At 39.9% G+C, this 23,487-nt stretch overlaps 1 long non-coding RNA gene across 10 annotated transcripts in view; it reads left to right on the top strand.

Moving 5' to 3' along the window:
* Positions 1 to 22,640, top strand: part of LOC122155068 — a 40,604-nt gene extending 17,964 nt beyond the window's left edge. For 3 of the 10 annotated variants that reach the window (XR_006167125.1, XR_006167118.1, XR_006167116.1), the window contains 5 exons: positions 1,980 to 2,248; positions 3,009 to 3,100; positions 16,305 to 16,427; positions 16,618 to 16,736; positions 18,294 to 22,640. This is a non-coding gene — a long non-coding RNA (uncharacterized LOC122155068). The remainder of the gene's footprint in view (positions 1 to 1,979; positions 2,249 to 3,008; positions 3,101 to 16,304; positions 16,428 to 16,617; positions 16,737 to 18,293) is intronic. The other 7 variants (XR_006167124.1, XR_006167123.1, XR_006167119.1 and 4 more) reach the window with 6 other exon arrangements.
* The last annotated feature ends 847 nt before the right edge of the window (positions 22,641 to 23,487 follow it).

The raw sequence follows: 23,487 nt of genomic DNA, 5'->3' as shown, positions 1-23,487 counted from the left end.
CTCCTATTGGCAAAATACGTGTAAGAATCACAGCTGTTACTACAAATACTGAAAATATAATGGCTCTACGCTCTGAGTTCAAATAAGAACTGACTGGCTCTAGCTATTGTTGTAGAATTTAAAACTTTTTCTTATCTACGTATTCCTTCTGTGGCCATAACTGAGGATATCGCTAGGTAGATTTTTTAAAAACATTCAAATGTGTATGAAGGTGCAAAGTTTAATGATATCCCTTTATGAAAATGTTAAAGATAATTTAAACAATGTTGGCATGAATAAAGGCACTATCTGTTTTTTTGTAATGAAGCCATTAGGGTGATGAGCTGCTTGTCTTGATACCAGAAGCTGGTATGAAATAGCCAAAAGCAGAACTTCTTGCAGATACTAGCTCCCCAGAGTTTACAGTACAACTTGATTTGCAAAAGCTTCAGAGCAATAGTAGACTCTCTGATAGAATATTTTCGTATTTGCATGCATATTACTAGCTGTCTCATTCCTTCTTATTTTCGCATACTTGTAAGCATACTTTGCTACCAGAAATTAAATTGAATTAACATCAGTTGTTAGTAAATGCATGGTTGTGCTGCTCCTAAAGCTGAAGGCTTGAAAGTAAGGGATGATTCAACACACTGCCTTGGAAACAACCACTTCAGCTCATTGAAATAAAATTCACTTCTCCATTTATTTCCTTTTATAGAGTATAATTTACCTTGGAATCCAATTCAATGTCTTTGTATTTCAGATTTCACTGATAACACTGTATATTTTCCTATTTACATTAGTTACACTGAGCTTATGAGAGACAGTTGTAGGTTCTGCTTATCTGGTAAACAGTTGCTTGAGTGATTTAATTTACTGAAGTGCAGGGAATGGAGGAAACTTTTTTTTGTCATTGTTATTCAGTATTAGAGGCAATTGACAGACATGTAGGATAGCTGGACAAAGTGGCAACTTTCAGCTCACTTTGCATTGAAATAACATCATTTTCCACTTTGTTTTAAATAACATTTCATCTCACACTGTACCGTTCCAAGGAGGCGTCACTATTGTTTTCAGTTTTTCTGCTGTCTTGTGTCCTCTGTGGGTTGGGGCTGCATGTCTTGGTTATTTGACAAGCTCCTGGTGTTGGTGCAGAGTTCTGATCAGAAAGAGAAAAGGCTGTGATTGTGCTGAGGGCTGTCATGAAGAGGTATTGGCAAAACCAAGCAGCATTCTGCATTTTCAGTCTGCAAGTTTCACAAAACAGTTATTTGGCTGCCAAATATCAGTCAATTTTCATCAGCTGCATTGAAAGAAAAAAATAATATTGTTCCTGTAGGCATGATGGGCTGGAAGATTCATAGCAATATACAACTAACTTTGTGTTTTCTGAGCTGTTCCTCTCCTTTGCGTAGGTGGTTCAATGTTGTTGTCAGAACTCCGGTGTAGTTCACAGGCAGGATTCTTTCTGTCATCTGCTCAGCAGTTGCTGGCCCTTACGATCTAATGCCAGGAGTGGAGGAAATTGTTTGCAGTCGTGTGAAAGTGCAATGGCCCTGGTACAGGGCTGTCACTCAGTAGGGTGAGATGGGGAGCTTCCTTGCGCCTCCTCTTGTGGCTCTGCATTTCCACACAGCTTTCTATCAGGCCTTGAAATTAAACGGATACTTGAAGCAAGAACTGACTCAGCTGGTACTGACACAGCTCCAGTAATATGTGCAACCTCTTTTGTAAAATCTGCTGATAAAACCTTGCTTCTGTTGGAGTTGATGGAAAGGTTTGAAGGCAGGAAGACACCAGAGACTTGAGCAGGAGTGGAGTTTCCCCTTTTAAGACTTTGGCTTACAGTATGTAATAGACTTGGTTGAGGAAGGGGTGGTCCAGGAGCATCTAGATGGCATCAATGTGCCCAAATCCATGGGCCCTGATGGGATGCATCCACGTGTGCTGAGGAAGCTGGCAGAAGTGATTGCTGAACTGCTTTCTATCATCTTCGACAGGTCTTGGAGAACAGGAGAGGTGCCTGAAGACTGGAAGATAGCCAGTGTCACTCCAGTGTTCAAAAAGGGCAAGAAGCAGGATCTGGGAAACTACCAGGCCAGTCAGCCTCACTTCTGACTCTGAAAAGGTGATGGAAAAGCTTTTTCTGGATGCCATCTCCAAGCAATTGGTAGAAAAGAAGGCTATCAGGAGTAGTCAGCATGGATTCACCGAGGGAAACTCATGCTTGACAAGAGTCATAGCCTTCTGTGATGGCATTACCGGCTGGGTAGGTGGGCAGTAGATGTTTTCTACCTTGACTTCAGCAAAGCTTTTAATACTGTCTCCCATGACATCCTGAGAACGAAGCTGAGAAAGTGTGGGATAGATGAGTGGACAGTGAGGTGGGTTGAGAACTGGCTGACTGGCTGAGCTCAGAGGGAGGTGATTGGTGGTGCGGAGTCTGATTGGAGACCTGTGACTAGCAGTGCTCCCTAGGAGTCAGTACTGGGTCTGGTCTTGTTCAATATCTTCATCAACAACCTTGATGAGGGGATAGTGTCCACCCTCAGCAAGTGTGCCAACAACAAAAAGCTGAGAGGAGTGGCTGACACACCTGAAAGCTGTGCTGCCACTCAGCAAGACTTGGACAGGCTGGAGAACTGGGCAGTAGGAAACCAAATGGAGTTTAATAAAAGCGAGTGTAGAGTCTTGCACCTGGGAAGGAAAAACCACAAGTATGAGTACAGATTGGGATGTGACCTGCTGGAGAGGAGCTCTGTGAAGCACCTGGGAGTCCATTCTGATGGACCATTCTGATATAGTGATGTATTTTTTCATCTCCTAAAAAAATTATTGAAGGAGATTTTCATTTAGGAATTGTTTCATATCTCAATAAAATTTTATATGTATGCATATACTTTTGCTCTCCTGAGAGAAATGTCAAGGAATCACCTCTGTTTAAAGCTGACCAATTCTACTGAAAGTGCTTTATTATTCACTATAAGAATACGTTGACTGAAGGGTTATTTATTATAATATATTCACAGATGCTTTGTTAAGTAAAGTCTGAAATGTTTCAAGGGATGCCATTTCCAGCACCTTCTTCTGAAGACTCCTGATAATCAAATAGGAACATCAGGTAGAACTTCTTCCTTGACTCACGTCCTACTTTCTATCTGCCTGTTTTCTTTTAAACTCTTTTTATAAGGAAAAGCAAATTATTGATTGCACTGCTCTTTTGTTCCTCCTGCTTGTTTAACAGTCTTATAAGTAATTTCTGAACCTGGTAGTCAATTTTAACTAAATTTGACTGAGGATTAGAGGTCTCAGAACTATTAAGGTCTTATGCATTTCATGAAAATTGATGCTGAAGGAGAGAGGCTCAAGTTAGTGCCCCAGTGAGTGAAGTTCAGTTATGGCTTGCCAGGGGAAATCTGCATAACTGATTGCAAGTTCACAATTGTAAAGTTAAACTCAAGTACTGGCTAGCTCAATCTTTCAGTGAACAGTGGTGTTTGGTCTGGTATTTGTTGTTATCATTTGTCGTTCTTTCTTTTTAAAGTTTTTGCAGAAACGATTTTTATATTCTTGTGTTTGACTCCCATTTGGCTTTGTGGCAACTGAATTTCTTGCATTTTCAGCAAGAAGCTGGAATTTCTAAAACTGGAGCTGGAAATTCTAAAGCTGGAGTTCTAAAACTGCACCGAAATAGGTGGCTGATGAATTTCAGATGCTTTCGAAGCAGTATCCTATATGTTAAGCTTGCAGTTCAGAGATAACTGGCAGGTCACATTCTGTGATTAGTTATGAGAAATCTGCAGAAGTTATGGTTTAGTTCACTTCCAGTTTAGATTGCTCATTAAAATTTTTATTGGATAACTGAAATGATTTGTTTCAGAAGGAGTTAATGAAATCCCTCCCAGTAATATGTTAGGATAATTAAGGATTTCTATTATTGTAATTTATATTGCTTTAAATATTTTCAACATGCTTTAATTTCATTTCTTGCCAAAGAGTGCTCTTATTTTCATAGCATCAACTGGTTTTATCTGTAAAAGAGCATTGTAGTGTAGCTTGGAGTCCATCTTTATTCAGGCAGTTAATCTTTATTATGACTAATAACGGCTTTTAATCTCAATTAGTCCTCGGGGAATGGAGACATAAATGTTTGAACAAATCTCCTTATTAAACCATTTGCTCTGTGACTAGCAGTCACCTGAATGGTGCCAATAAACCTGACTGATATGTGTTCCCAACCTGCTGTAGGAAAGCAGAATTCATAATAACGTATTCACAGGCTTTCAGACCAGTACTTTGTTGCCAGAGAAAACAATTTACAGCCATCTGGCACTACACTGGCCTTGTAGCTTGATTTCCTAGAACTTGACACTTCATCATGCGGCTCATACTCCCCTACATAGGAGGTCTGGAGCTACCTGTGTTGGCTGGAACGGGCAATGCAGATAAAGATGCCATGGGGATAATGAGCATGAAGAGGTGGAAGAAGCTGTTTGCACTCTGCCTACCTTCCTGGTAGGTCAAACTGGGTCTCAAGGCACTGCTCTCTCCTAAGTTTTCCAAGTTTGTGCTGAATGTGTAGCTCAGGTTCTAGAGGCTACGTAAGTAGCCCACTGCACACTCACCTATTGCTTCTTCCCAAAGAACAGCTGAACAGAACTGGTTCAAGTGTTCCTTCTTTGCACTGGTGTGCCAGGTGACACAATCATGGAATTCCCTTCACTATTTTCCTTTGCAATTACAGATCCAAGAATGGCTTTGTCTTTCTTCTCAGATACCCAGGAGTTTCCTATTAAGAGAAAATGGAAGAGTTCCCTTTAAAGAAACTAAGATGTTCTTAATACACTTATGCTGTTAGCTGTATGCACTGTAGACATAATGTGTAGCTCATAGACTATCAAGTGAAGAGTAGACTTACCCAGGATTTTCAGGACTGCTGCACTCTGAAACAGACTAGTTATATTTAGTGTTTGATTTTTCTGAGCTTTGTATGGTGCCTCATATGGTGCTCTGGCTGTCCTATACTTTGCTGGATTTTCTGTGGGTTTTTCTCATTAAGTGCAGTGTGCAGGTTGAACAGCAGTCCACAAGAATGGTGGTTTCATTAAATAAATCTTGAGGCGTGGATTGCAGGCTCTGGGATATGACAGAGAGCAATGTGGAATAGGGGTGATTAAGCAAGTCCCATGAGTATCCATGCAGTCCTCTAGGAGCAACGAACAGTGCATTTATGCACAGAGGGACACATGTTTTGATTTGAGGGGAACAAACTGTTTTTCTCCAAATGAAGGCTGGAGAGTAAGTTATCATTTATTCATTGTTGATCATCAGGTGACTTGGGAGAGCTGTATGGACCAGTTCCCACGTGATACAATCTACTGATATGATGTCATATCTGATGATATGATGTCATACTGTGGTACTGCATGACAAAAAGGACAATACCCAGCTCCCAGCTCCCGGGGCAGTTTTCAGGAGTGGTTATTGCTTCCATTACAAATTATCAGATTTCAGCAGGTCTGGAAGTTACAACCTTTGCTATTTTTATGGTCTTGGTCATGAGTCTAACCATAAGGAAAATACTGCATGGCTTAAGACATTATCTTGACAGAACTTTTTTTTTTTTTTTAATCATCTCTTTGTTTATGATCATCATTTTAGAACCCCTTTTGCCATTTCTGTGATTTTGTAATACTGTACAGAAAGGCCTTAACTCATTTCAGTTCTCTCACCATTGCTAAATGAAACTATTGTTTCAGATAGTGAAAATAAGATCCATTGGGTATTTGGATGCTTCTGGATACTGTTTTCTGTCATCACTAGCACAGGAGTAATGACTAAGCATCATACTGGCTCTGAGTCACAGAGGACTAATGTCTGAATTCATACGTGCTTCCTTGGAAGAATCATCACAATCATTTCATGAAGCTTTTCTAATAATAGGTTCATTAATGTGTCCACACACGGAAGAAGTAAAAATTGGGTGCTTTTTCTACAGTTTATTCTTTTTCACTGAGAAAAATGTAGAAGGCATCATTCGTCAACCCAAGTCATCTTTCCACCCTTCACACTGCGTGCCCATGTTAACACTGTAGGGCAAATTAGGAGTGCACTTTTGAAACAAAACTTCCAGCTGTCCATCTTGACTGTGCTCTGCTTCTCAATGTCTTGGAGTATATGGACTACATTCATTTGGGTTAAACTAAACTGGAGGATGGACTCCTAGAACATACCTAATACTTGCCAGCTACAAGTAGGGCATTCAGCATATGGGGCTTGTCCAGAGCTCCTCCAGAAGTCCTTTTAAAACAAAACAAACAACAAAACCCTTTGTGCGTACTCTGTGGAATTCAAGTCTTCCATACCAAGTGATCTGCTCTACCAATTCTGTCCTCTTGCTCTTTTGTTAATGTGGAAGCCACAGTGCACAGTGCAATACTAAATGCTTTTAAGGAAAAGAACAACACAACAGAAGAACCATTTGTCTTTGTTTCTTCTTTATCTGTTTGAAAAGTAGTTTTGCTTCATGATCTCCTAATGGAACAAGGATGTGTGGGCACTGTGCCATCTTGTGTTGGATATCTAGCAAACCACTAAGGCACTGAACTTTGTCTAGACACATATTTGTAATGTATCTTGTACATCACCAAGAATTAAAATCAGCAGCTTTTTTGTGTAGAGGGAGAATGGGGAAAGCAGAAAGTGTTTCAGATGTGTGTCACTTGTTCTTTCATTCATTTTTTATTCGTTTCAGAGGAGTTACTCGAGTTGCACTGTTTTAAACAATGAAAAGGTCTATGTCTTGCTGTCACTTTTTTCTTTATGTACCACCTAATACCTTTGAGGTTATTCAAATAAATGCACTCAGTTCTATTTTCTTGAGTGTCCAATGGCTTAATCATGCACATAAATGTGTGGATGATATTTATTTGACTGTTAATCTGTTAGTCTTTTTGACTTCATAGTAAAGCATACTCTCTTCTTTCCTTAAGAAAAAAAAATAAATGAAAAAAAAAATCGTAATGCTGCAGTTGAGATTTTAAACACACAAAAGTCAGGGCATTCAAAATTATGACTCCCAAGGGCTGTAGCACAGACATGTTGTGCATGTGGTGTATATTAAAACAGGGATTTCCTCTCCTCTCTGTACTCTCTTGCGTATTTTCGTCTTTTAGCTTTTTCATACTGGCTGTGCGGGAGCTGCTCTGTGGGACTGGATCGTGCAAGGGCCCAGACGACAAACAGGGGAGTAGATTCCCTGCACATGAGACTCCTGTTCCACCCAGCAGCCAAGGAGCACAGCAAGGAGAGGGAGCGCCTGGGGACAGCTGCTGGCTGTGCAGCAGCACTGTGCGTGGAGCGGCTGGGATGGCAGTGCAATGCCGAGTCCTGTCTCCACTCAGTGCTGGTGTCACGCTAGCTGTTCTCTGCTGTCCATATTGTAGCATTATCCTAACAGGACGTTTTTATTTTTCACTTGCGCTACTTGTGAATCTCTTCTTTGGTGTCTCCCATACGTGTTGGTTATACAGTAGAATAGAAGAGTTCAGTTGGAAGGAGTCTTCGAAGAGCATTTAGTCCAATTACCTCTTCAAGGCTAACCACAAGATAAAGCAGATTAATGAGGGCATTGCCCTAATCCTCTGGAAGGCTGACAGCATGGGGCATCAATGCCTCTCAGGGAGGCCTGTCCCAGGATTTGGCCACCTTCATGGTAAAGAAATTTTTCCTGATGTCAAGTCTGATCCTCTCCTGGCACAGCTTTGTGCCCTTCCCACACATCCTGTCATCGCCCCACATCTCCCTCTGCTTCCCCTTCCCACGAAGTTGCAGAGAGCAGTGAGGTCACGTCTCGGCCTTATCCAGGCTGACAGCCCAGTGTCCTCAGCCTCTCCTCACAGGGCACACCTTCCTGCCCAGTTAGCAGTTTGTTGCCAATGCTGAATGCTTTTGCAGATCTTAACTTCCTTTTTAAACTGCGGAGCCCAGAAGAACTGTGCAGTAGTCAAAGAATCGTTAGGTCTTCATTCACAGGCATGCTGTGAGTATCACAGATACTCCACGAATGATGCATTTCTCAAGAATCAGATGACAGTGAAGTTGACTGATGGTAAAGGCTGGATGCTTCTCAGTGTTTGTGGTGATAAGAATTATCTGAAGAGGCAGTTTTATTTCCTGGGTCCAGACACTTACCTTTTATCCTTGCTACTTTTGACGTTCTGTATTCCCACATAACCTGAACGAAGTATTGCATTCTCTTTCATGTGGTTACTGTCTTTTTGCTGGTCGTATAAGTAACTTCCAGTGTTTTCTGACTTGGCATAGTAAAACTCCCCAAAATTCTTTAACAGTACAAATTTCTGAAGGCTGATAGGTGTAAATTGCCCTGAAGGGAACGTTGGTTTGTTTACAGTTCTCTAAGCTAAATTCTGCAGTGGAAGAGCTGCTCTGTCCAACTGTTTTCTTTTTTAACAAGCCTAAACCATTATACTGGTCCCCGGATTTTTAAAAAAATTACAAGTATTGGAGACTGCCGTTATTAGTAGCTGAAAGTTCCTGCTTTTTCAATTCTATAAACATTGGGATAATTAAAATATTATTCTAAATACTTTTGAAATAATAGTTTTGGTTTAGATACTGCTTGTTAAGCACTTACTGTTGTAAAAATAAACACCTTTCTATTTCAAGTTATACAGACAGGATATTATTTCCAAGCACCTCTGGGCAGGGACTGAATGTGTCTTTGTATCTCCAGATTTGGAAAGAAGGGCCCCAACCAGCATAGAGTTTCAATATTAATATTAAATGATGATCTTCATATTTGAAAATACTGAATCTGAATACACAGAAATTTGTAAATGCCAGCAACCGCTTTTAAATCATGACAGTGCTTTCTTTTTCAACTACTCATATTTTTCTCTGGCTCTTCTGTATCTCCTTGGCTAACTGACTACTGGAACACAAAGCAGAATAGCAAGATTCTAAAGTTAATAACTGAAATGCAGTTACTTTGAAAATTATTTTCTCATTTCCAATTAGATGGCTAAAGGCTATATTGAGATATGTCAGGTGTGATGAGTATATGCATTACTGGCTTAAGGAGGAATTATATCAGAACTAAATATTCCCACCACTTCAATGTCAACTTCAATGAAGGTGAGTCACAGCTACCTCTGAAGATGGGACACCTTGTTCTGGTGGCTTCAGGTTACTGAGTCATTTTTTTAATTAAATTTTCTCTCTTGTGGTTTAACCCAGCAGGTGGCTGAGCACCACACAGTCATTCACCCACTCCTTTGCCTTCCCAGAGGGACTGAGGAGACAATCAGGAAAAAAACAAAGTAGAACTCATGGACTGAGATAAAACAATTTAGTAAGATACAGAAAAGGAAAAAGATAATAGTTATGACACTGATTATAATATATACGTTAATGTATATAACAAATGCACAAATGATTGCTCACCATCCCGTGCCTTGAGCAGCAAAAGAGAGAAAGATGAATTCCCACTCTATTCAAAACTCCTCCTATGTGATGTCATACAATACAGAATATCCCTTTGGACAGTTTAAGTCAGCTGTCTTAATTCTGTTCCCTCCCAGCTACTTGGGCCGTTTACTGAAAATGACCTTGTCTCTGTACAGCACTGCTTAGCAAGCAACTATAAACATTGGTGTGTTATCAACACTGTTTTTCCCCTAGAACCAAAACACAGCATGGTATCAGAGACTCTAAAGAAAACAGCTCTATCCCAGCTGAAACTAAGACAATGTCCACCCCTTATTCCATACCATTTACATCATGCTCTGGTCCTACCATTTCTACATGTCCCAACTAATCACTATCATCTGTCTTGATTTTTGGCAGATACATGCACACATATTATTCCCATAGTCTATGGGCCATCCATGTAAATTGTCCATGTTATTAATTTAGTTCATACCTTTGGACTCTATCTGTCATCAGCAATCATTCAGGGAGGGATGATTCAGTGTTGGGTTACTGCATGCAGAAGCTAGTTCTGGTTCCTTCAGAGTTTGTTCTTTTTTAACTTGAGTAATTCCTACTGTACTACTTTTAACAAGACACATAATAATCATAATAATGATTATTTGGTTTAGCTACATGTAGTTTAAATTATGCTGTTCTCACCCAGCATCAAATCACCCTGAGGTACATAGTGGACATCCCGATCCTTCCGCATTGCCCACCACTCAGGTCCTTGAGTAAAAGCAGTCTGACCAATAGACTTGCCTTTACCTGAGGCAGGAATAATTCAGGCTGTCATGCTCACAACGTTCTTTATATGCACCACCAGGACTTTATTCTCTTCTACTGTATGCAGGAGGTTTGACTGGGGAGGACCAGTTCAATTTGCACATCCCTGAGTGTTGACTAACCAGGTGGCTTTTGCTAAGCCCTTGTCCCAGTGTTTGAATATCACAGCACCCATTGCTCTCCACGCAGTCTTTAACAATCCATTGTATCGTTCCATTTTCCCAGAGGCTGGTACATGATAGAGGATGTGCTGGACCCATTCAGTGCCATGCTGTTCTGCCCAGGTGATTATGAGATTGTTTCAGAAATGAATCCCATTGTCTGACTCAAGTCTCTCTGGGGTGACATGTTGCCACAAGACTTGCTTTTGAAGACCCAAGATAGCATTTTGAGTGGTGGCATGGCACACAGGATATATTTCCAGCCTTTCAGTGTTTACTTCCACCACTGTAAGCACATGGCATTTGCCATGGTGAGTTTGTGGGAATGTGATATGATCTACTTGCCAGCTCTCCCTATATATATGTATTTCAGCCACTGTCTTCCATACCAAAGGGGCTTTAGTCACTTGGCTTGCTTAATTACGGTGCATTTCACAGTCATGGACAACCTGTGCAATAGCATCCACAGTCAAGTCCACCCTCCGGTCCTGAGCTCATCTATTGGTTGCATCTCTTCCTTGGTGGCCTGAAGTGTCATGGGCACATCGACCTAGAAATAGTTCATCCTTCTCTTGCCAGTCCAGATCTATTTGAGCCACTTCAATCCTAGAGGACTGATCCACCTGCTGGTTGTTTCAGTGTTCTTCAGTGGCACAACTCTTGGGTATGTGAAGTATCTTTACACCCATGTTCTCTATCAGCAGCAGTATCTTTCCACATCCAGCAGCCCAGATGAGTTCGCCCCTGCACTGCCAGTTGTGCTTCCATTGCTGTAACTACCCCAGAGGGCATTTGCCACCATCCAGGGGTCAGTGTAGAGGTAGAGCACCGGCTACATCTCTTGTTCAGCAATACCTAAAGCCAGCTGGATGGCCTTCACTTCTGCAAACTGGCTCAATTCACCCTTTCCTTCAGTATCTTCTGCAACTCGTCATGCAGAAATCCATACAACAGCCTTCTACCTCCAACGCTTTCCCACATCATACCAGACACTCTGAAGAAAACAATTCTGTCCCGAATGAAACTAAGACACTCTTTTCTAACAATAGCTCTTTACTCAGACATATGAGAAAAGTTCATCTGGGGACCATCCTTAATGCCCTTTATTTCTCTGTGATATTGCGACAGTGTTTGCAAGACCCTAGCTAATAGCAGAACTAATCAAATAACTCTAGAAGTAAACAATTTGTATTACTCTATAATTGTGTTCACAGAGTGGCACGATGTATGCGTTCTGCTAGCACGAGCCCACATTGCTCATTGCAGTGCCTGGCACTCCCATGTACTCAGGGAGTCTCACACCATCCATGCTGACCCCTCGGAATCCTCAGAACCTTCCCTGTGAGCTCTGCATTTTCCTCCAGGTTGATGGCTTTATCCCATGCAAAATTCTTGCTTACTTGATACATGGAGCTGAAATCTGAGCAAGGTTAAAGAAGTCCAAAAAATAAAAGCAGATGTAAAAGAATTGGTTTGGATATGTGGTTTTACTCAGTGTTGCCAATTCAGTTTCTATTTTATAACAGGCTTCAGTGATGGATAAATGTTGTATTTTTAGAAAAAGAAAACACTTGCTGGTACAAAGGAAAGCGTATTCCAAGGTCTAATGGAAATTATACTACCTTTTCTTTCTTGATCTACAGAAAGAAATAAAATGAACTTACTCAGGCCTGTTTTTGATAAAAGGAGAAATTGAGAGCAATCACAAAATGGGAGCAAATAGCAGACATTATGAGAAAATACTGGATGGAGCAGCAGTCAATTGCCAGCACGATATTGTAATTGAATATACTAGATCATTGCTTTTGTCTTTAATGAAATGCTGTAAAAAAGGAGTACCTTTTGTCCCTGCTTAAATATTTACAGATGATATTTGGAAGCTGTTATTAGAGTTAAATTAGAAGTGTGCTATTTTCTATCTTGTATGTTTGCATAAACACTCTCAGTTCACATTTTCTATTGAAGGAAGCACAAAAGGTTTCACTTCATAGCATCTGCAGTCTTTTCAGGTTACACATCTGAGTAGATTTATTTAACTCAAATGAAGAATTACGGAAGCAATTAAATTTCTTCCATGTTTTCATGTCAGTGAAAGGCTTCCAGTTCAGCATTACAATATAGTGTTTGTTTGCATACAGCTAAAATGAGACATTCCATAAAAACAAATATTTGCCATTTTTGTCATCAGCGCAAGCATATGATATCGGCTATCAACAGCTGGGAAAGAAATAAATACTAGGGTATTGGAAAAAACTTTTAAACTAAATCCCAGTAGGAGTGTACTGCAAGAGCACCAGCTTTACTCAAAATTATATTGATTTTCATCTTTGTCTTTCACTGCCCTAATTCTGCCTTGGTTCGTTTGTTTGAATACGTTGACAAATTTACAAGAAAACTGTTCCAGTTATGCACAATGCCTGCCATTAAAATTTACCTTTTGGATTTGTACTTCCTTATGAACAATAACCTAAAGAGCAATGTTTCAACTTGCAAAATGTTGTCAAAAATGCATTTTGCAACGGGTTCCACATTGACTCATTCTTTGTATCCTGTCATTGTAAATGTGAGGCTTTTCTGTCCCTCAGCAAGGATCTGTCTGGCAAGCAAGGTTATTTTCAAAAGCAATAGAAGACATTACTAATAAGAAAAATGACCTGATAGTTCACTGTATCTTTCTTTCTCCTAATGAAAGATCGTTCAGTACAGTGTATTTTGCATCATTTTGCCCAGTGCAGCTTTAAATAACTCATGGGATACAATTCTCTATACTTTCTTGATGAGGTCCATTCTTGTATATATCTGGTTATTGCAGTCTCATGTTTATGTGTTTTAATTTTTTTTTAATTATTACTTTTACTTAAGAGCATACTCAGTTCTGTCTCTGATAAGCTTTTGCGTAGCTCTGCAGAACTTCTCCCAGTGGCTGGGGCTTTTAGTGCTTCACACCGCCATGTCAGAAGAGGAGTTTATGTTTCCTCAATCTGCCTAAGAGGAACTAGGTCTTTGTAGGCTCTCTAGGATTCAGCTGGAACCAGTTAGAGTTTTCAAAGCCTTATGTTAGCACTAAGCTCAGACCAACGGGAGAGCAGGAAAAAGAGGAAGCATATCCTCTTTTTCCTTCTCATTAGTACAGGGCAGCATGTCTGAAATATATCAAACAGCAAAAATATTTGAAATTTATGTAAGAGTCCTTAGAAGATAGAAATAAATCCTGAGTTTATTCTCAACACTAATGAAATGCATGTTTTCCTTTCTTTTACACTCTTTGCTTAGTTGCTAACATGAGCATTCTGGAGGCAATCTAAAGCAGAAGCCAAGAGTGGGATTTGCACCTAAGTTTGACAATACTTCAGACCTTCCTGAATATCTCTGTTCAGGATATCAAACATAAGAACACATGTTATTCTGCAGCTGGACAGATCTTCTGTCTGCAGCATCACGCTATACCAAATTCCAAAGTACCAACATACCCAGTGTGATAACTTCTTTTATCTATTCTTCTTAGGGTTTCTTCTGCATCGTTGGTGGGAACTGTGAGATTGTCAGAAATATCTGAAAGGATCAGTAGTCTTTATCATTAATTGTAAAAAATGGGTGAAATTAACATATATTACAGTTTTATGCTAACCATCTTTGTCTATCTTTCCATCTCTGAAAAAATCTACCTATAGTCAGTCCATCTGGAAGAAGTACAGTGTCTCAGAAATGAATAAGTGAGATGACCAGGGAGAAAAATTAGTTTTGCTTTTATGCAAGATATCAGTATTTGTAATACTGGCATGTGGCCTTTAAATATGGACTGATATCAGTCAACTCTCAGAGATGGGTTTTACAGATGAAAGGCATGAAACAGAAGAAATGTGTTCCTGCATATATATATATATGCATAAGGTCACTCCAAAAGTAATGAATGTCACTCCAACGCTAATGCTTCCTATTTATTTCCATAAAAAATAAATTAGATAAGTAAATAAGTAAAAAAGTTCACAGAATCATAGAATGGACTGGGTTGAGAAGGACCACAATGATCAACCTCTAGACAACAATGCTGTTTGATACAGTACAGCAAATTTTCAGCTACAAAACACTGTTTTTCAGCACAGTAGCCACTATTAGCTGTGTATTTTCACCAGCAGTGAACAAGAGCCTGCACGCCGCACTTGTAAAAATCTGCACCTGTAGAGGTGATCCACTGTCGCTTGATGCCACTGCTGAAACTCAGCACCCACTGCCTCACTGTGTTCACATCCATTGATTGGTCTTTGCAGACATTCAGCAAGCATCAGTGAATGTCACTGAGGGCAGTTTTTTGTGCATGGAGGAATGCAGTGACACACCTTTGCTTCATTTGCATTTCCACATCAGACATCATTTTGTCAGAGTGCCCCTCTGCTGCCATCTGTCCCACTGCAACAACATCCGATGGGATGCTGGAGGGAAGGTTCAGCCTCTACTGCTGTGCTACCAACATCTGCCTCACACACTGTGGGCCAACATAATAAAATAAAAGGCATTACTTTCAGAAGAACCCTTGTATACTGCACACTACATACAGGACTTGGACATCTATAGTGGGATGAATCTTTCCAGACTGTTTCTTGAATTATCCTTGTCTTGTTTCTTATGCTGTATAAACCAGACTGTAAGACAGTGCAATTCAGAGGTGGTAATTTCAAGCCTGTCAGTGGAGCCTCCACAGTTGCTAAGACTCCCAACCTACCCAATCTACTTACTCATTATCATTAACCTCACTGACCTAGAATTAATGTGAATGTCCATCTCAGCCTAGACTTGTGGGTGGCATGAAAATTTACCAGCTGCAGCCCCACCCAGACTGTTCAAGCTAAAACCAAGTTCTCTAACAGCTTGAAACCCCTGGAGAACCATCTGGGTGAGCCAGTCCTTTGGCATGGAAGCACGTAGTGAAGCATTCTGCTTTGTACTGTCAAATGAAAGCTTTGCCCTGAAGAGAAAAATCTCTGAATTAAAACACAGTAATTCTCACTCACAAAGATAAATAGTTTATATAATGGAACTTGTTCTAAAATGCCGAGAGGTGAACAAAATATCCTGCATGGATGAAATGGTGGTTTTAGCTCTGGAGACCCTGGTTCACCCTTGACATTTAGATGGTGGCTTCAGCATGATGAATTAACTTTTAGGAGAGGCTGAGAAGGAGCTGCCCCAGCTGGTGGAAAGGGACAGGACAGGACCCTCCACTGCCACGTGTGATTTACAAGGGCTGCACATTGGATTTCACAGCCATGGGAACTGAGGGCTTTTAGGAGCCTTAGCATTAAGTGAAATCATGTTTTAAAACAAGCAATGTTATTCTGTTTTCTTATTTGTTTTTCTCAGTTTCTACTGAGAACCCACAGTTTTCGGTAACCCTGAAATGCTGCCTGGCAAACATGGAGCCATTTCATGAGTGGAGCTGTACTTCAGACAATTCTGTCCTCTAAAGCAATTAAGAACTATTGCTTTGCTTCAGCAGTATGTAATGAAGTTTCACAACGAAACCAATTCTGGAAGTTGATTTGGCACAGGTTCCTTATTTCTGACTTTTCTACCTCTTTTGTCCATGGTAAAATTGTGGTCCAATTCAAAGCTATGGGACAAGTAATGTTTAGAACAAGCTGTTCCAGTGCCAAATAAATTACTGGGAGTCTTCCATTGGTTTTGGTAATTCATATTGAGGAGGAACGTTTTGCCAGCAGCTCGGATCAAAGCTGCAGATAGGAGAAAATAAATCTGCTTGCTTTTTTTTTTTGCTTTTTTTTTTTCTAAGAGCCTCAGAGGAGGAGGCAGCCAGTGCAGAATACAGTGCAGATCCTTCCTGTCTTTTCAGAATAACTTATTTCAGTTATTTTTGTTTTGCACTTTTAGATATATGTGGGTTTGAACTCAAAGCAAAGATAGAGTCCAAACCTTAGCATGACAGAAAGCGGGCTTTGTATCATATTTGAAAACTCTTCACCAGTCTTCGTACTCTCTTGGACCGTAAATTAGGTAAGGTTTCTATCAGTATGCATTATTGGTAATAAGAAAGAATAATTTATATAATTTGTTCAACAATGGTTCTCAAGCAGGAAAGTCTTTATGTATGCAATATATACATGCATAATGTTCTATCCCAAAACAGATGGTACATTTCCCAAGCCTGTTACATATTGCCTGAAGGTGTATTTCTCATTTTTAGATGCGAACTTACCTGGTGAAAATGTCATGGAGATGAGAGAGAAGAGATGCAGAAAAGCAGAGAGTTTCCATCCTCCTGCCGACCCAGTGGAAGACAATGCTGTAACAGCAGGCGTCTGAGTAATTTCACAAAATCGTATATCAAACTGGGAGGGACCCACAGGGATCATGGAGTCCAGCTCCTGGCTGGACCACACAAAAATCAAACCCTAGGTCTGAGAGCGTTGCACGCATGCTTCTTTGGCTCCGATAGGCTCGGACCACTGCCCCGTGCAGCCCGTTCCGTGCCCACCGCCCCCTGGTGCAGCTCCATGCCGTTCCCTCGGCCCTGTCGCTGTCACACGGAGCAGAGCTCAGCGCTGCCCTCCGCTCCCAGTGAGCAGCTGCAGCCGCCATCGGGCCTCCCCTCAGCTCCTCTGCTCTGAGCTGAGCGCAGCCAGGGGCCTCAGCACTGCCCACACATCTCGCCCTCCAGACCCTGCCCCTTCTTGGTTGTGCTCTTGTAGATGCTCTCTGACAGTGATCTATAACGCTCTCTAATATTAATCTATACCCTTTTTACACTGTGGTGCCCCAGTCTGCACCCAGTGCTTGAGGTGAGGCCGCACAGCGCAGAGCAGAGCAGAACAACCCCTTCCCTCGCCCAGTGGCGGTGCTGGGCCTGATGTTCCCCACACTTGGCCGTTTTGGCTGCCAGAGCCTGCTGCTGACTCACATTCCACTTGCTGTCAACCAGAACCCCCAGCTCCCTTTCCATTTGGCTGCTCTGCAGCCTCTTGTCCTGTGTTCTGTACATTTTTGCAGGTTTGCCCCATTCCAGGTGCAGAATCCAGCACTTGTTCTTGTTGAATTTCATGTGGCTGTTGACTGCTCAGCCCTCCATATCTGCAGTAGGTTTTTTTTTTTCCCAGAAAACGTCTTTTTCTGCACAACAGAAACTTTGAGTGAGAAAAGTATCTTCAGTAGTTGCTTACGTATCAAAAGGGAGCTTTGTCTTTTTAAATAATGATAAGTAAATGGCCTATAGTTTTGTTTAGCTCATGGGAATTGCTAGTATAGTTGTGAAGTGTTCATAACACAGTCCTGGGCCGCCCCCCCCCCCCCCCAGCTGTTACAGTTGACTTTCCTTGATAATGTTTCAAATATTCTTCTCCTTCATCTCTGCTCCTAGACGGTACACTTCCTTGCACATATGTGTTGTGATTCCTTTCAGGAGTCTCCAATTATCAGTAGCTGATATGAGAAGTAATTTAATATCACAGTGGCAACATTTTTTTTAACTGTTTTTAGGAAACTTATACTGTCTAGGCCTAAAGAAGATGGAAAATATGGCCAAGAAAATTTTTTTGTTTGTTTGTTTTTGGTATTTCTCCAATAAACTGAAGAAACAGAAAGAATCGAATTACAACTTTGTATTTTCAAGTGTGATAGACTTCAAAATTAAGAAAGACTATTGTATTAGCTTGTCAATTGCTTGACTTATTACTGCCTATCTACCTATCTTATCATACATTTTCCTTTAACAGCCTGAAAATTTGATTTAATTTGTTGTGACCTGCTACTTCTCATTAGAAAATAGATGGTCTTGAAGAGAAACCCTGTCTTGGTGGATAGCACTACAAGATCAAGATCATCTCCATTCAAGAGGGGGTCAAAATGTTCTTTATTTCTTCACAGTAAAACAGTGAAGTTGTGACTAGAGTCGGCCTTGAACTGGTGCTTCAGTTCAGAATGCCAGCACACGTGAAGAATGCTCTCATTCTGACCATCTGTTGTCCCAGGTAAATTGAGAGATGGTAGCACACAACAGTGTATTGTTATAAAGAAAGTTTGTACTGCCTTAGTATTAGAAGTTGAAGGGCTTATAGAATATTTTCTGACCCTGAAAATGTTAACTTTTCCTTTCTTTCTTTGGGGGATGTTTTTTTTCCCCAGGTATCTGAAGAAAAAGTGATGATTACAATAAGAGAAATTGCAAGAGATTTTCCAGATCTAGGGTCAGTGGTGACATCCCCATAAATCATGAGTAACCCTAACACAGACAGTCTTAAAGAGGCTTAGTTGTCATAAACATATATACTTAGGTAGAACTGTTCCCGTCATATTTATCTTTCATTCCATAGCTTATAGAAACCAAATTTCTGTCATCGACAATTATTAATCATGCATTTACCCTGCTGAGACATCTAATAAAGCATCAAGTACAGAGTCTGAACATGAGTGAGAGAAAAGGAGAGAAAACAGAGAAAACATAATCCAAATTTTTTAAAGTGAGGGGAAGAAAAATCTCACAGAACATCTGTTCACCACATGTTCATAAATTACAGTGGGATTTTGAACTTTTCTTCTCTCGTCTACATGTCACGCAGATTTAATAGTTCATAATTTTACAAAAAACAACATAATTATGCACCATGCTCAAAAGAACATGTGATCAGCTCTCCAGCAGCACTGCTGCAAGCTGCTCTCTGTTGATGCCAAGCTTGCAGCAGTTCAGCATGTTGTACTTTCTCAGCCCTTGCATGGGAGGCTCATTATTCATGGCAAGACTGAAGAAAACACCACTGAAATTCAACTCATGAGCCTGGGCCTGAATACGATAACCTTTGACTCTCCAGGGAAATTAACATTTTGTGCTTAGACCACAAAAAATATTGGAATGTAAGATCTTACTGAGAAATACTATTTCTCATTGAGAATGCACCTTTCCCCCATCAGTGCGTTATAGAACAGGTTTTTATTTAGCTTAAATGGAAAAGAATGAACAAAGCAAGTATTACATAGAAGGCGTATTTTGCAAATTTTTTATTTATGGCTGAACTACAGATCAGAATCTAAAAATATGTGCTTCCATCTACTTGACTGAGACAAGTCACTGGTGTACATATGAGTACACACAGTCAAGTTTCCTCTTGCCATTTACTTCCCATGAAACTGATCCATCTGTGCATAAAATCTATGTACAGATTCCAGGTCTTGGGCTGACTCTGCATCCAAGGGAAACCCTTGCAAATATTTGTTCTGAGATGTGAAAGAGAAGAGGGAATTTAGATGCAGAATTAGGAATAGAAGGAGAAAGACAAGTATCATGAAAGGAAATTGTGCTTTTGTATTTACTTCATTGTCTCATTTTTAAAATTATCCTCTTCCCTACCAAATAGCAACATCTTAAAGAAAAAGAACTTATAAACGTACAAGGATTTTTCCTTTATAACATACACACAAACAAAAAACATGGATTCCAGCATGCAAGAAGCAAAAGCAAAATATTCAGGAAGCACACTTGCAATAAACAAATTGGAGATTAAAACCATCCCATGTCAACATTCAGATTCGTTAAGACCTCAAACATATAAGCTTTAATGTAGTTGTAATATACAGATTTAGAGTACTCTTCAAGAAAAATATGACTCAGGAGCAGTTGCCAGCATGAGAAGTTTCTGTTTCTTCTTTTCCTGCTGATGATAATTATGATTTAGGGCTCCATATTAAACAAGGAAGGGGCTGCAAACACAGTTTGAAATGTTTCATATTGGTGTTTTAATGAAGATCCCATAGATGCCATCTTCTTCTACCTAAGTTAATGGATTGATTTAGGTAGAGGTTCTGTAAAATGTAGTAGAAAATCTTGTTGCAGTTAGAAAATCCTAGCAAGAGATTGATTTCTATGTAATAAAATTACTTCATTAAATGAAATCCTCATATTTCTTCTGAACTCTTGAGACAGCTACCAAATTTTATAAAAGGCCATTAAATGTAGTGCACAGCTGGCATTGGCCTGCTGGCAGGAAAAATGACTTTCCCCATCTGAGTTCTCTGAGAGAGGTCCAAAGCTGCCACAGAACTGAACAAAGCTCTGTGCACCACAAACTGCTAAGGGAAACAAAACACTGCACAGGAGCAGGGGGCACTGACCAATAGACTGAGTCCCCCAAAGCAGGTAAAAATGAGAATAAAACGTTTGAACAAACTTGTTCAGAATTGCCTTTGTCTGCAGCTTCACAGTTATTTCAAGCACACGTTCTTTATTTTTGCACAGGAATTGAGAAAAATTATGAAGTTGGTATGCCTAACCAGCCCAAATTCCAAGTTTACAGATCATTATAACTGCGGAAACTGCTGGTCCATCCTTTTATTTTTCAGAGGTAGAGAAGGTGGAGTTTTTTGAGTATCAATGAGGTGAGATTGTGGCAAGTCTTTCTGCTTCCATCATCATGATTTTTTTTCACCATTCCCTTTGCCTCTGTTGTTGTCAGGTGCGCTACAGTCCTCTTGTCTTGCAGACTGACTGTCTCCTTGCACTCAGAAAACTCAATTCAAGTAGATATCTTGTGAGTCTGCAAAGATAAATCAATTCCAGTGTTTTTCATCCTGGGAAAAAGGAAAGTAGAAATCAGTTACATAGTAAGCATGGAGAAGTTCTGACTCATACCTAATTTGATCTAATCTAAAGTTTATTAAGCTCAGAAGAATTTGACTGGTTTCCTTTTAGCTTTATTTCAGAACAATTGTTTGTGGTGCATGCTGCATCCCTGGGCACTTCATCTCTTTTCATCTTTCATCCATTTTTATTTAAGCCTCTGTTTCTCAGTATGGGGTGATGTGTTGATAAAATAAACTACTTATCTTTGTTGAAATTACTCTTTTTGGTATGAAATGTTGGGTATGGTATGGTATGAAATTGCGCATTACCCAGGGGGAAAGAGTCCAAGAACTTTGCAAGATTTTAATTAAAACTGAATCATGGCATGAATGAACAGCTAGAAAACAGTCTGAGAAATTCAGTACTATCCAGTTTTCGTGTTAGTTCCTTCAGTTATTTAATTCCAGAGAATACCTGGAGTAGTCAAACAGGAGATTGATAGCAAACTTCTTGTGAAGAAACTGTTCGCTAGGTAATGTCCATGCCCCCATGAGTGCAGTTGCAAAGGAAGCTCAGAGAATATGCAAGCTCCTGGTACAAATAAATTCTTTTCTCAGGGAGGAAAAATACAGAAGATCTATGGGACAGGAGCCATTTGTTCAGGGAATTGATTTCAAAGAAGAGTACCAAAGCTCAATGATGCAAGCTCGTTGGAGACAGAACAGGGTAGAGAGATATTTGCCTTCCTGGGTTTAGCTTTGCTTCAGCTTTACCTGCATATGTGAGAAGTTGTTCATTGTTTGCTTGATTTTTGCATTCAGAGGCTGACCATACACCAGATGGTTCCTGTGGCTGCAGCACAACGTAGCCCTCCTGACAGCGGACAGAAGTATATGACCAGAGGAGATTATATGTATTGGAAAAACCACTGAACTGAAGTTTACGAGTTGTTGGTTGTGAGCTGTGACAATGCATCGTGCATTAATAATGCATCTTAATGTACATATGAGGGGAAATCTTGAAGAAAACCTGCACGAAGCGTGTATTCACTACAGTGCTGTGAGTAGCTGGTAGAACAGAGTTGAGAATGTAATTTAGCTAGTGAACAGAAAACAGATAGAAGAAAAAGCAAGAAAAGGCTGCACCTAATGTTTAGAGTAAGACTTCTTTTCTCATTGAAATGTGAAGGTGGATTCCCAAATCTTTGTTCCAGATTTTGGCTCTATGACAAGTAAGTATAAAGAGAAGAAAGATGAATGTGACTATAATACACAGGCAAAGCTGTGCATATCTGATGCGTAAAAAGAATTTGGAATTTTGAGGTCTGCTAAATCAGTTGAGTCTTACTGCAATGTTTTTCTGGTTCATTTGGCCAGAGAGCATGTATTAAATCTATATGACCGTGCACATAGGCAAATATTGATTTTATTAGTAAAGAAATTGGGAAAAATATGTGATGTCCTAGTATCTGGTTATCCAGTTCTAATACACATTCCTTCTTTACTCAGACTTCTACATGAATGAAGGTCCCAGTTAATTCATGAAGCCCTTCTGCCCACTCTATAAAGGTTAAGTCCATTCAGCAAAAATTGAAAATGAGAGTTGAATACTGTGAACAATTAAATTCTGCATTTGAAATAATAAATGCATAGTCTCATGCATGTAAGTTGTACTGAAATCTTAACTTTTTTTAGACAAAAATGAATTTGAAACAAACTTATGGCACTTATTCTGTAGAAAATTTGCAATCAGTGAGAAGTCTGAGTTTATTGAATAAATAATATAACCTTATACCTTAATATTCAATAAATTAATACAGACTTACTTTTGAATAAACAGTAGGATTTTAAAATTTCCACAAAAATTAATTTTATTTATTGCAGACTTGGGTAGGACTATGCTTATTCACTATATAGGGTCATGAAATATTCAGTTTAAATGCACTAAAGAGATCTGTAAGTGCTTCCTGGATTTCCCGACCTTCCAAAATTCCCATGGAAACATTGAATCACCAAGGTTGGAAAACACCTCCAAGATCCAACCATCCACCAATCCCATACCACCAATATTTCCCCACTAAATTGTGTCCCCTGGTACCACATCTGAACGTTTCTTGAACACCTCCAGGGATGGTGATCCACCAACTTCCTGGGCAGCCTGTTGCAGAGCCTGACCACTCTTTTGGAGAATAAATTTTACTCAATATCCAATCTGAATCAATCTTTCATGATGGATAAGCAAAGGCACATCTGTAATGAATGGCTCCAAGTGATTTTTCTGTCACATCAAGATCTATACGGGAAAAATGGATTAATAGGAACCTTCTGACAAACTTTTCAGTAATTTATGCTTTTTATATTTAACATTTAATGTAAATTTGATGTTGAACAGCAGTTCTGTAGCAGTAGTTTAGCTACTGGACACCAAACAGTGGAGATGTCTGATGCTGAGGGATCTGTTCAGGAGAGCTGTGCTGGATCACATCACTTCATGATTTCCTTAGAAGGA

This window comes from Centrocercus urophasianus, unplaced genomic scaffold, assembly GCF_019232065.1.
Source record: "Centrocercus urophasianus isolate 14NV4802_14NV808 unplaced genomic scaffold, USGS_Curo_1.0 seq_11, whole genome shotgun sequence".
NCBI classification, from domain to species: Eukaryota; Metazoa; Chordata; class Aves; order Galliformes; family Phasianidae; genus Centrocercus; species Centrocercus urophasianus.
Note: the sequence above shows the minus strand (reverse complement) of the source record. Positions and strands in the feature narration are given on the sequence as shown.